Here is a 14,631-nt window from a genome sequence, read left to right as displayed (position 1 = left end):
ATTAATTTCGCTGTGCCAACAGCAAAGGATGGGGTGTAGTTTCTTCGAGCCCCACAAAAGAATGAATTACATTTTGGAATATAGTTAAGGTGTGTGATACTCATTTATGTTAATCTAGTTCCCGCGAAATATGTGTCCAGCACAGAAAACTGGTTCACTGGAATCACATTCAGGAAGAGTGGTGGTCAGATCCTCGTCAGGTAATCTAGATTTAAGATTTCTGCAGTTTTCCCAAAGTCTTTTCAGACGAAAGTCGGAATGATTCCTTAATTGAAAGAACGGGCAATTTCCTTCCTTGTATGCAGTTCCGAGTTAGTTATTTGCCTCCAGCAAGCTTGTTGCCGACAAGACGTTACAAAATTCTACATCTACATCTACATGGATGCTCTACAGTCACACTTAAGTACCTGGCAGAAAAAAACTGGAACATGTCATTGGTCATGGCCTTGTAGTAGAAAATATTCCAGCATTGACCTGAAGTAATTTAAGGAAACCACAGAAACCCCAAATCAGGATGGCCGGCTGAAGAGCGAAGCCCTCACCCTGCTTATTGCAAGGCCAGTCCGTTTAAAGCAGTGGTATCGCGTTCGGTTTACCCCTCCTGTACAATACTGTTTTACGGAGAAGTAATTTAATGATGTAAGCTGTTAGTACTACACTGTTCATTCACTTCTAGCTCCCATTCAGTGCACACACTACTCACGCCATACGCTACGCACAGTATACACACATAGTTTCATTCGTGGCACTCAGTTATTCCTCAGGTTGATTCACCATACAGTCCTTGGGAACAATAAACACTACCGGCATTCCGCATTTCATAGGAACAAAAGGCATGAACGCTAGCTAAACTCAACAGTCTGTCACCTACCCTTTTAAAAAGGTAATGAAAGGGCAATAAAAATCACAGCTTGTTGACCTTCTCCGGTGATATGTATAGCGACTGCTGGATACCCAAAAGTTTCAAACCCTCTTGATTCAATAAATTCGTTGTGATTATTCACCACAGAACATATGAAAAAAATGACCATTCCATTCTACACAAAGAAGAGACGCACCTGAATAATACTGTGTAAAGATCTACAAACTGTAGATTAAAGGGTTAAGTACAGAAGGCAATTCCATGTGGGTCATGCAGTTATATGAGAAACATTAAACATAATGCTACCTGGTTTTTTACATACTTGAAGAGACGAAGGTTGAAATAAATGCTAGAGCCGAACCATGAATTTCAAAATTTCAGTCCTAACATCTGAACGAGATGCTAGAGTCGATCTTCCCTTGTGCAGTTATTCTGCTCCTTGCCACCCCTTATTAACAATAAGAAAATGACAAAAAACTCGCGACCTCAGTTTCTTAATTAAATCTTTCGCTGATTAAAATGTGTCGGCACAGGATACCATACGACACTAAGACATGTCACTCAGTGGCACAGACTGGACACTCAACGCTTTTCTTTCCATTTCTGAAGAAGGAGCTCTCCGTGCATCGTGCCGGTGTTCTACGCCTACCTATCATTCACAATGTCGTCTCTTTAATTTTACAAAACACTTGATCTTTTTACAATGTCCGAGAATACAGCATGGTCATAAGCTGAATTAACGATACGAAGCTGTACTTCTATAATGTGTTGTACTCGCAGATCAGTGCAGTAGATTAACGTCACTTCACGTTGCTGCTCTCCTGCTAGTAGTCTGCAGTGGGTGTTATCATTTGCAATACTAATGCTTCACTTTACGGGAATAAGTGATAAGAATATGATTTCAGTTCTTGGAAACTTCAAGTGCTCTACTCTCGATTTACGTCTACTCACTCCATTCGTAGATGAGTGTTCACTAACATACCTGGTCTGATTATGCACATCGCCTACGTTATAATAGCCAGTGGCACGTCATCATGAACAACCATCACAACTCATACTAGATGCCGGTAACAAAGATAATGTCTATTACAAGTGTGACTGGTATACACAACTTTATTTCCTTTGTTTCAGGTGGCGTCCGATGATTTAGGGTTGAGCCACCAAAACGAGCGAACATCTCCACTACAGTGCCATATCACCAACAAAAAAAAAAAAAAGAGAAGACTTATATATGCTACGTAACAAGCGCTATATACCTGACAACGCAGCACACAACATGGAAGATTATCCTTGTTGTGGAAATAGGATTTTGCAAAAGATTTCAAACTTATTCTAAGTTGAACTTTGAACAAAAACCGAGAGTAAAGCTACGTCAAATTATAGAGAAGACTCAACAGAGTTTCTAGACTTTTGCTAACATGTATATGAGAACTGAATAATCCTACTAAATGGATAATTCAGTTCCTGTATTATTTTTTCTGAAACAGTAAAACAAGTAAGTTTATTTAATTGTTGCGTTGAGATTTTCTTCTATAATGTTCCACTCGTACCCTGCACATAATTTACAATTACTTTCGCTCTTTTATGGCGAATCTTTTCTTTATGGCATCATAGACATTTGTAGATAAGAGTAAGTGTAAGGAATAGCTTTAGAAATTACATCACGGAACATTTAAGCTACTGTTAAACGTATTCTTTAATAAGTGATTAGTTTCGATCAAACAGCATTTTCCAGCATCCGTAGTATAAACCTTATGAATACAGAGAATATAGGTTAAAAAGTATCATTTAAAGCTGTAGCACAATTACAGGCATAACTTACAACTTGGGTTAATAACAGGAGTTAATTGGAATACAATGACGTCAAAAAGCCGACCTGAAAGTACACGATGTAACAACAACAACAATTAGCAACCAGAAGATTATTTACGCAATAAAAAATTTGCGATAACTAAACATGTCATGTTACCAGTATGGAGGGTAAACATGTTTGTATGGTATAAAAGTGGAATACGTTAATGGTAACGTAATCGAATAATCGAACAGCAGATGTAGTTTATAACATTTTGCAGACTTACTGGTAAACCACCCACCTGGTTCTTTAAACAGTCGAACTCTCATATATAAAACTGCTTCAAACGTGTGATTAATTTAAAAATAAGTTAGTTTGTTAAATATTTGACCTTATACATGTAAGCGAGATAATACTTTGTAAAAGCCTGAAATTATGTTTTGAGTTTGTTGAGAGACGTTAAGTATTCTCATTACCAACAATGGATGACTATAGGTTGCGTAATTTGCGCTGTTCTAAGCAAAAGGTAGCGTTTCGCGCATCTCCATGTTTGCGGCGTCAGATCTCCTGAAATAAGTGACGTACGATGACATAATTTCACAGGTACATTCACTGCTGTATTTCGATTCTGTGTGCAAGATGTGTAGCGAATAGAATTAGTAATAAAGACATAATAAATCTAAACATCATGCTGGATGACTATACTGTGGATACTTTTCACCCCCTGAGTTACGCTGCCTCAGTAAACATATGCACAGTGTGTAACTATATTACTTGATTTCGTGTGTAAACCTTAAAAGTAAGATTGTAGCTCCAAATTTATAGATTATGACAGCAGTTTAAATTTTTAAGCCTTTAGGATTTAGATAGGCAATGTGAAACTGGGATTTTTAGTAGTATTAGATACGTGCAGGCACACGTCATACTATGCAGAACCGAAGAAATAAGCAAATAGAGTTCGCGTAATAAATGCCCCATTACAGAGCCACTTTGCGGTTGTGAGTGCCAAACCGCACAGGCAACTTAAGGTACCAAAGATACATGATGCTCACATATGCAATAAAAGTGCCAGGCCAAAATTATTGAACTCACTGAAATATTGCAGCCAATACTATCCAATAACTACTTCGTTTCTAAAGGAAAAACTTTCAAGCAAAATAAAGCCTTAGCTGCAGGTCTGGTGGGAACATAAGATAATGTCTGTCTCGATCACTTGGAAAATAATCTTTTTAGGGAACATCCAATGCGAGCCGGTAACATTATAGGTGTATTATAGCCGTTATGTGGATGACAGGATTGCATCATTTAGTGGACCAAAAGAAAACATAAAGTCAATCAAGTTCACAAGAACAAACAGCTCACGATTGAATATGGAAAAGAGAAAAGTATGAACATTCTAGATGTTACTATGCGTAATGAAAATGAGAGTCATGCATTTAATGTTTTCCAAAAACCGACCACGTCTGATGATATAATCTAGAAATCAAAATGTTACACCTACCATATTTCGGGCAAATATCCGACAAGATCTGCTGCGAAAACAGGATTAAAAACTGATTTTCGGGCTCAAAATAAAATTCAACACGAGGTAGGGGATAAATCTGACCCGGCACCACACTACCACAGTCATGTATTAAGTGTAGTGCAATGGTTGCGATAAATATTATATTGATCAAAACCGTAGGAGAGTATGTCCACGGTACAAAGAAATTTACAACACTTTCAGTAGCAGCATTTCAATCTTTGGTATGCATTTAGTGGATGAAAAGCGCGTAGTGTATAAAACTGAAAACAGTGTTAACGTATAACATAAGGCGGGGATAGATAGGTATATGGGCCTCATTAAAGAGTTGGAAATTTTTTCACATTATGCTAAACGAAGAGAATTCTATTCTGAACGAACAAATCAAACTGAAAAACAAAAATATACCGCGAATTTTCGGGCTCTCTTGTTACAAGGGTAAGCTACTTACATAGGCCTGTTAACTGGGACTAGATCTGCAGAAATCACACGTTACCTATGTTTCACGCTAAAGTTTGTTCATGGGTTCTTTGCCGTTTCATTTTATGTGATCACTTGTGTGAGTGTCTATGGTTGTTGGTCTCGTACTTTTCTCCCCGTCCCCTCTCTCCCTCCACAATTTTAGATTTTTGTTACTGAACTCAGTGCTGTCGCAAAAATACGCCTTTGGAGGTGTCTTCTTCTCTACATCACACGTTGTTTTTTTCTTTTAATTCTGTAAAAGAATTTCAGGCAATGTGTTGCTTTGGTGAAAGTAATTCTTGTTTATGGTCACACTTGTAGTTGTGGGCAGGACAGAGGACAGAGCTTCTACATATTTTTCGTTTCCTTGTCCACAGCCATGTGATGTGTTAGCGTTGGCGGTTTACTTTTACGTGCATATTGTCTCCTTGGTACTCAACATTTTTTCACATTTCTCACTTGTTAAGAATTTTATATTTCTGTTCTGCTTTAGGCAATATCGTATTTTTTGCATAGTCGCAATTACCTGGCTCTTACCAGGCTCGATCTTAACGGTTTTAAATATTTCTAATAGTTTCTGTTTTTTGGATTACTTTGTTCCACATTTGTAATTAGAGATTGTAACTGTGTATTTTATAGTTGGCGGGCAATAATCGTTTTTCGTTGTAACTTTCCTGCTGCATAATTATACGAAATTTTAGTTTTACTCGCTATATACAGTACATAGTTGCTGTTGCCTGACTCGTGTTAGATTTTGTCTTTATGTCTTCTTCATCAGTTCTGTGTTGGTTATCATCCACTGGAACTGTTTAAATCCATCTGTTATATTTCTCGTAAGTATTTTTTTTTATTTTTGATGGCGGGGCGAGGGGAGCGGGTGCATCAGTCTTGTGACTGGGTTGATGCGGCCTGTAACGAATTCCACTCCTGCGCTAACATCTTCATCTCAGAATAGTCGGCAGACAATTTCCTTAATTATTTTTTAGATATAACCTAATCTGTGTCTTCCCTACAGTTTTTACCCTCTATAGCTCCTTCAGGTACCGTGGCAGTTATTCCTTGCTGTCTTAACATATGTCCTATCGTGCTATGCTGTCCCTTCTTCTTGTCAATGTTTTCCACAAGTTCCTCTCCTCGCTTTATTGACGCAGAACCTGCTCGTTCCTTATCAGTTCCGCTAGTATGTAATAGGGAAATGTCTTTCTGCCTTGAGCAAACACAATTTTTCTTGTTTTACTACCCATATATGTTTTGGAGAACTTTCTCCACCTTTAGTGGGTTCTGTTTATTACCTTATTGATGTTCACAAGTCTATCTGATATTTGCAGCACAGCCATAGTGATTGCCTTCCAGTATGTCATTTGTTGTAGAGCCGGCCACTGTGGCCGAGCGGTTCTAGGCACTAGTGTCGCAGGTTCGAATCCTGCCTCGGGCATGGATGTATGTGATGTTTTAGGTTAGTTAGGTTTAAGTAGTTCTAAGTCTAGGGGACTGATGACCTCAGCTGTTAAGTCCCATGGTGCTTAGAGTCATTTGAACCATTTGTTGTAGATATCACGTTTTCGTGCTATTCCAGGGTGTCTGAGTGGATTCCTATCACACACTATTTCACTGTTTGTAAGAGGATGTTTGAGTGGATTCCTTACACACACTGTTTCAATGTTACAAATAGTGAAATAGTGTGTATTAGGAATCCACTTAAACACCCTGCAGAAGCACGAAAACGCCATATCACCAAAAAATAACACATTGGAAAGCACATTACTGCAAACATCAGATGAACTTGTGAACACCAATGTGTAGAAATAAAATAATAAATAAAGCCCACTGAAGATGGGGGAAGTTCTCTGAAACATGTGTGGGTACTAAAGCATGAAAAATTGTGTTTGCTCAAGGCGGGACCACATTTCCGTATTACGTATTAATAAACTGACACAGACAAGAAAAGAACTTTGATTACATAATGATAGTCCACCTAAATTTCAAAGCCCTACAATAGCAACACAGCTCAGACGCTTCGACTTCCAGACAGTGCTGTTCTCGGAAAGTATATTCTCAGAATTCTAAGAAACTTATTCCTCAAATTACGGCCGATGATTATTACTAGCAGACACCTTTGGCCATAAATGCCATCTTTGCCTGCTATAACCTGCTTCTTATGTCCTCCTTACTTCGTGACGTCATGTGTTATTTCGCTTCCGAGGTTTTAGAATTCCTTTACTAGTCTATGTCGTGGCCCCAGTGTCGACGGCTAATCTCATTTCTGCCTACTGCTCCTTACTTTCGTTTTTCTTAGGCTTACTCTCGCGCCTATGAGACTGTTCACTCCATTCGGCAGGTCCTGCAGTTCCCCCTCGCGTTCACTGAGGATAGCAATAACGCCAGCGAATCTTATCGTTGGTACCCTTTCATCCCGAATTTTAATTTCACTACTGAATATTTCTCTTATGTCCGCCATTGCTTCTTCGGTGTACAGACTGAACAGTAGGGGCAAACGACTATGTTCCTGTCATCCACCCTTTCTAATCCTATCACTTTTTTCTTTGTCTTCCACTCTTATGTGGTTCTTTGGTTCCTGTACATATTATATGAGATTCCGTAGAGCTTACATCTCCTTTCCTGGGAATTTCGAATATCTTGCACCATTTTACACTGTCAAACTTTCTTTTAGGATGATAAATCCTATGAAAGTATCCTGATTTTTCTTGAGTCTTGCGTTCATTATCAAAAGCAGCGTCAGAACTATCTCTCTGTTCCTTTTATCTTTTCTAAAGCCAAATTCATCGCTATTTAACAGATGCTCAGTTTCCAGTCTGCTCGAATAAATCTTAAAATATTTCAAACTACATTTGTTATTTTGTTAACATTTACGTATTCTATACCATAAGACCGTATTTACTCCCCATATAATTAAAGTAACAGATTTAATTACCGCATATTGCCTATTCGCATATAAGATCTTCAAGCTGCTGCTTCTTGTCTCCTGATATAGTTTGCAGTCGACTTTTTGTCAGTGTGCTTCCTTTTTGGTGTCGTTCATTTATAATGTAACTCTTGCTGCTAACCTAAGCTGTAAGTATCCCTAATGCTTTTGCTACAATTTTGAAACATACTCTTCCACCTGCAGTCTCGGTGCGCATGAAGTTAGTACTGCAGTTTCTGGAAAATGGACTTCGACCGAAACAGGTCGCTTATCAAATAGTTTTAATAGCAACCCACGTTGTTAAAAATCTTTTCTTAAGTTTTCTAAGCATAACCAACAGAAAATATTTTGAAACCAATGAGATACGAAGCGTAAATTGATAATTAATACAGAAAAGTCTGCTATATCTCTATATATTTTTTCTACTACAAATGCTAACACTTATATTAGCAGTAACACGACTTCGACTTCTACCACTTGTAACCGATAGTTGTTCTAGCAGCGTAGCCTACGCAATGGTTAAATACTGGCGCACCATCCAGCTCTTAAATGTATTTCTAGGTGTTTTAGCCTCTTATACTACTAATGCTGTAACAACAGTTGCTTTCTCGCATTCTGTTTCAAATATTTTTACTGGTAAAAACTGCTTCTACCATTTTTGTTTCTTCAAATTAGTAACTATGAGGAAAAGTACTTTCCTTGCTATATCTTCAAAACTGAATTTGTAAGTACCCCCGTTGTACTGTAAAATTTATTCCTTAAGCACTCCGTCAGTGCCAGGAACGAAGTTCTGATCATATCATCCAACCGGTAGAACGTATCAATTTTTTGCGGACAATACATGTTTGGTTTATTTTAAACGAGGTGGAGCAGAGGTAAGATGCTGGACTCGCCATTGTGGAAGAATAGAGTTCAGATCCTCGTCCGGCCATGCAGATTTATATTGTCCGTGGTTTCCCCAAATCTGCTTAAGACAAATTTCTGGATAGTTCGTCTGAAAGGATGCCGCTCGAGTTCCTTCATAAATCCTCACCAGTCCACCTGACTGTAATAACCCTGTCGCCGAACAAAGCGAACAATTTCAGTCAGTTGACAGCACAGACCGAGGACATGTAGATTTACTACTCAATTGGTCCTTAATGGCTTGACTAAAAAGCATGAAAGCGACAAACCTCGGACACACAACTGTCGCAAACTGGGTTCGTACGATAGATCTGGTACAGCAGACATGCTATAGCCGCTTAGTTCTGTGGACACAAACCTTTTCTTCGATTCTCTGCATTCGCTGAATTTACCTGTGGAGGAATTTGGCTGTAAACTATTATGATACAGTATGTCGTGCACTCCTAGTGTTTCCTTGACAGCAAATAATGAATCTCGGGGCACCATAACCGAAGATATATCTATTTACAAAATAATAGGGTTTGGGTATCCAAGGAGAATGTGATGAAATTCTGTTTCCTAGCTTACTCGTTTTACTGTTCTTACAGGTTGCCTCGTGTAGAGGCTGGTCGTCTGTCGTTGATTTCTTGCAATGTGATTCCATTTGTCTTCCCAACGTCTAGGTCTTGTGTTTATTTAACTACCCTTCTACACGTCTTATAGATATGCTATCGTTTCGCTAATTGAGCTCTTTGTTTGCTATTTAGTTCTCTTTATAATCTTATGTTAAGCACTCAGCGAGTCTATCAAGCACATGGAGGACCTGGGCTCGGTTCTCAGTAACACAGTAGTTCTTCCTTGATGCAGCAACTTTACGTAGGTATATTCAGCATGCGTGAATGCAACTTTTGAAAAAGCCTACATTTCGCGCATGAGCAACTGCAGGGAGATTAGTGCTTAATGACGCGTTGACGGCGAGGTCATTAGTGACGGAGTGCAAGTTGGGATTAGAATAGGATGGTGGAAGAATATGGCTGTGGTCTTTCAAAGGAAGTATAGCAGCTCTAGCCTTAAGATATTCAGTGAACTACCGGAAAAAATGAGAATTTGAACCGTCGTCCTCCCGAATACGAATCTAGTGTATCACCACTGCGCCAATTGTCTGTCTGACAAGCTTGTATCCATGTGCCCAATGACCCCGTCGACGGAGGACACCACAATGACTGGCGACAGTCAGTAGTCCCTGAAGATATTTTGTTACTTATTAATGTAAATCTTCTGGTCTTTGAATTCAGCCTCTGAAAATTGGATGGCAATAGACCACAATCCTCAGAAGCTACAACAGTTGTTCACCGATTCCTCAATGAACCTGTTTGTATCTTTTCTAATTAATATTCCTCAGTTGTAATTGCCAAGTCTCTGATACACTTAAAAGTGCGCCGTCTAGCTGATATTACGCAATCACTGATGTTATTCTTAGCGAAGTGTCTGTACTGAGGTAACGTCTTTCTCCAGTGGCTACAGCCTACCCACCTTCTCTAATGTTCCTGATCTACATTTTGAAATATATTCCTCTTTATCCATCAACTTCTTTTCCTTCCATAAAATCTTACTAACATCATGCGGCATAGTTCGCATGTCAGAAACTTATTTTTAAAATAACAACGCCAAGCCGCTAAAAGTTTCCCGTTATTATTTTATTACCTTTGGCCTAGTGATCATCATGTGGCAGAACTTTTAAACGTGTTCTCAAGCTAAATTTAAAATTACAGATACTTCATATGCTGAATATAAAATTACAGACATTTCGTATGCTGAACTTAAAATTAAAGACATGTCGTACGCTGCACTTAGAATTATAGACATGCAGTATTCACCATGAAACAATTCTGAAACTCTTCCCAGGCGATAAACGCTAGGTTGAAATTAGTTTCAGAATAAGAAAAGGAAAACTTTTAGAAGCTGTTTCACATTTCTCTACTCCCTTTCTATATAAGCTCACAAATGTAGCGAGCTTGTATTTTGAATAAGTGGCAAGAGCGCAGTATTTTAATGAACCTATTCGCTAACTCTCGATAAATATTAAATTGCTGCAACGTATATATGAATACTGGGTGTCTCAGTCCTATCGTTATCAGAACAATTTCCGAAAACAGCAACGCTGAGTTCTGTGGCTAAAATGGATCTTAAGTAGGTCATAAAGAATGAATTGAGCAGTGAACCAGACAAACCCTGAAATGTAATGAGATGTAGATGAAACCAGTCCGCCTAGAGAATTTCGAGCGAGAGGATGGCACAAAATGATAACTTTCGGTAATTTTGTGTTCATTAGTGTAATGGTTTTTCTTTACCGTTTATTTTTGACGAATATTGTTCTTTTCCATTGTTTTCATTTCTGTGATCCAGGCTACTTCTGAGTTTTCTCCTAAAATACTTCACTTTGCCACAAAATCAAATTTCAATAAATTTTCACCTTACTTCTCATTTTCTCCACATATCCTCTTGCTATTGTTTGTAATCGATCCACTTCTTGGATCGTCGTGCAGAACTCGCGTGTGCATAAACATCCTGGTCGTATCATCTGTGCAGCATTTCAGATCTTTCTCAGTTCCTTCAGGTACTCGCACAGCCATGCAATACCCAGGGATGTTTTGCGTCGTTGAAGCAATAAATCTACTCAGAAAGCGCCCAGTGAACGTAGTACGGCATTGTCTGTGCCAATACTATTTTCACGTATATAGTTTCTTCCCATATCGTTATGAATGGTTGGTCGTACGGGTCGCGTAGCGCGGCTGTCAGGGCGTCACTTAGCTATCGAGTCAACAATAAAGCACCGTCACTGCACACCGTACTTAGCGAGACGCTCCTGGCAGCACGGCATAACTCGCCCTCGTGCTTTCTTAGAAAGTAATTCTTATCTTCCCTTTAACTATCGCCACTGAATAGAAAATAATTAAGGAGATAGTTGGGGCTAGCTCATGGTGCAGGAGTAGCAGCAGGTGCTCACCTAAAGAGACTACTGTCTCGCTCATATCAATATGGAATACTCACTAATAAAATTCGTCACGAGTTATGCATCTCAGTTTGAGACGAATAGTAGTGTCAATAGGTAGAGCATTAGCAGAAGAATGTACCTCGTCATACATTGCTAAAGCTGTCAGTGGCTTAAAAAGGGGTTGTGGGCACATGAATCTTTCATCATTTTCCAATAATATGAAGTGTCAGACGGGCAGCACAGCAAATACTAAATCTGAAATAAAATAATTTCTTCTTGACAACTCGTCCTATTCCATAGACAAATTTTACACTAAAAACTCGTAGCATGTAAAACATAGCATTAAATGTTTACTGTTTTGTCTCATCTGTTTCACTTGTAGCAACATGTAGTGACAAAGGGTAATATGTTAAAAATTATCAAATTCACATCACACAAATGAATAAAGTATGCATAACCTGTAAAGTGACCCGTTCATATCAAGTTCATAAATATTATTATAAAACAGTGAAGTATGTAATATGTAAATAACTAACTTCCTTAGCTACTTCTCTGTGACAAATTTCATGTGTATTGTGATGTGTGTGACATAATGGTGCTGACTGTTGCCACACCTAACACACCAGATGTTATACGCGATCGTGATTCTGAGCCAGTACTCAGGGCGCTGATGATTTCAATGCGATAGACTAACGATGTAGTTCAGCGACATCGGAATCGATCACTTTTGAGTCATAGCTATTAAGTGGAAATATGCAAGATGTCCCAGGAGGAATGGTTAGTGTCAGGGATATGACAGGAACGATCCTTCGAAGCAACAATGCTGGGTAAAAATGGACTCTAAAATGCCTACCTTAACAGCTATGAGCACTTCTTCATTTTCTCGTACTGTTTCCGGTTACTTTATTCGTCTGCTGGTCGCCCGTGCACGACGGAACAACCAAAGTCTTAGCATTGCAGAACGAATTATATGGACTCAGAACCACACGTCTAATCTCACAGCTGCAAATTCCTATAAAGTACTGTTTCATAGAGTGAGCAGGTTTCCGTAGCAGGTAACTCTACACTGAACGCTGCAACGCAGTGCTTTCCTGTCTACAGAAAAGTAATGTCGTTGGGCGATATTCAGGAAATAACTAAACACTTGGACAATATTTCCAGTTGGTGTACAAATTGCAGCTCTTTGAATGTTGATAAATGTAAGATATTGCTCATAGCAATGAGAAATAATTTAGTAGTATCTGATTACAAGGATAATGGTAAACATCAAGAGTACGTCACATCGTGTAGGTATCTAGGGGGTATGCTAAGAACATATATGACATGGGACCATCCAGTTCAAACAGCACGAATAGAAGCTTTCTGGCAACGAGATACATTCTGTAAGGGAAATCATATACAAGACGCTTATGTGACCAATTCTAGAGTATTATTCCAGCGTTTGGAGCCCTTATCACATAGGCTGTCTACAGATATCGAGCGAATTCTAGGAGCGCTGCTGTTAATTTTTGGAACGCAGCCTACGACCACCTTAGAGACAGAAGTGATGACACTTTCTGCAGGACCTGACCATCATTTTGCAGGACAATGCTCAAGCACGTACAGCGCAAGCTGTTCCTGATTTGTTTGACTGGTGGGTCTGCTAATTGCACCTACCGCACTCCCCTGACTTAAGCTCTCATGAGTTCAACTCGATTTCTAAACTGAAGGAAGCACTTCATGGCATTCGCTTCAGAACTGCTACAAATTCGTCGGGCAATAGACCGCGCCGCTCGAACTGTCAACACAACTGGCACTACTAAGAATATCCTACGACTTCCACATTGCTGGCAACGGGTTATACACAATGCTGGCGACTACTTTGAAGGTCAGTATAACTTTGAAACACGTATCTCTTTTGTATGAGCTGTAAATAAATAGTTGTCACTAATAAAGTTCCAACCCTAGTACGTGGTATCTTTTGACTAATAGCTTGAGTCAAAACTGAGTATCACGCAAATATCGGCCACCAATAATGTGTCTCGCGGTTCTAGGCGCGCAGTCCGGAACCGTGCGACTGTTACGGTCGCAGGTTCGAATCCTGCCTCGGGCATGGATGAGTGTGATGTCCTTAGGTTAGTTAGGTTTAAGTAGTTCTAAGTTCTAGGGGACTGATGACCACAGCTGTTAAGTCCCATAGTGCTTTGAGCCATTTGAACCATTTGAACAAATAATGTGTAGAGATTTGATGTGGAACGACTAAATAGGTTTGGTTGAAGGTAAAGCGAACGGCTGGCCACGATTCGTCGGTGGGATTCTGAGAAATTGCAGTTCATCTTCATAAGCGATTGCATACAAAACTCTTTCCCGGTTCATAATTGATTGCTCAGTTGCATGGGATGAAAACCAAGACGGACTAACAGGGGACATCAAGAGTTTACAATGAAAGACTTTGCGAATGGTCACAAGCTTCTTCAACAGACAAGAGAGGCTAACGAAACTGTAGAAAACTCGTAACTACATACACCCGAAGAAAGACGTTCTATATCTCTTGTCTCTAGCGACAAAATTCCTAACAGAAATTGAAAGATCGTCTTTCGAGGCAGAAATTCCAAAGATTCGTCACCCCTATACCTGTCCATCCCAAAGAGATCTCGTAGATAATATGAGGAAACAACGCCCTGCTCATAGGCGCACAATCTGTCTTTCTTCCTTCACTCCATCGGTGAGTGGAGATGGAAGAAACAAGAATATGTAGTTCAGAAAAACTAGCCTCTGCCACAAGCTTCAGTTGTCACAAAACGTAAATGTACAACCTATCAATGTACTGAAAATTATCGCTGTTTTTCACCACGTGGGAGGAACGACGGAAAATGAGCCTTTTCTTTTGTCGCTTCGCTGCAGCTAATCTCCTGTGACAGCTCCATTCCTGCATTAGCAAGATGTTCTACAGAGCTAGGCAGTGTCTTTGGCGGTGGCGTACGTCGCCGCCAGCTACATCCCTGCTTTGGTCGTTAGAGATACAGCCGCGGGAGCTGCTTACCGCAGCACGGCTGTCTCCTGTACTCCCACTCTCCCCGTCCTCTTTGAATACTGACATTCATCCCTCTGGACACTGAGCATTGGCTCTCACTGCGATGTGAGCAAAAATTAGCTGTTACATCTACACATATACTGCGTAAGCCACTCTACCGTCCGTGGTGGAGGGTACATC

The sequence above is a fragment of the Schistocerca cancellata genome, chromosome 4, assembly GCF_023864275.1.
Source record: "Schistocerca cancellata isolate TAMUIC-IGC-003103 chromosome 4, iqSchCanc2.1, whole genome shotgun sequence".
NCBI classification, from domain to species: Eukaryota; Metazoa; Arthropoda; class Insecta; order Orthoptera; family Acrididae; genus Schistocerca; species Schistocerca cancellata.
The sequence above is the reverse complement of the archived record's forward strand: the minus strand, read 5'-3'. Positions refer to the sequence as shown.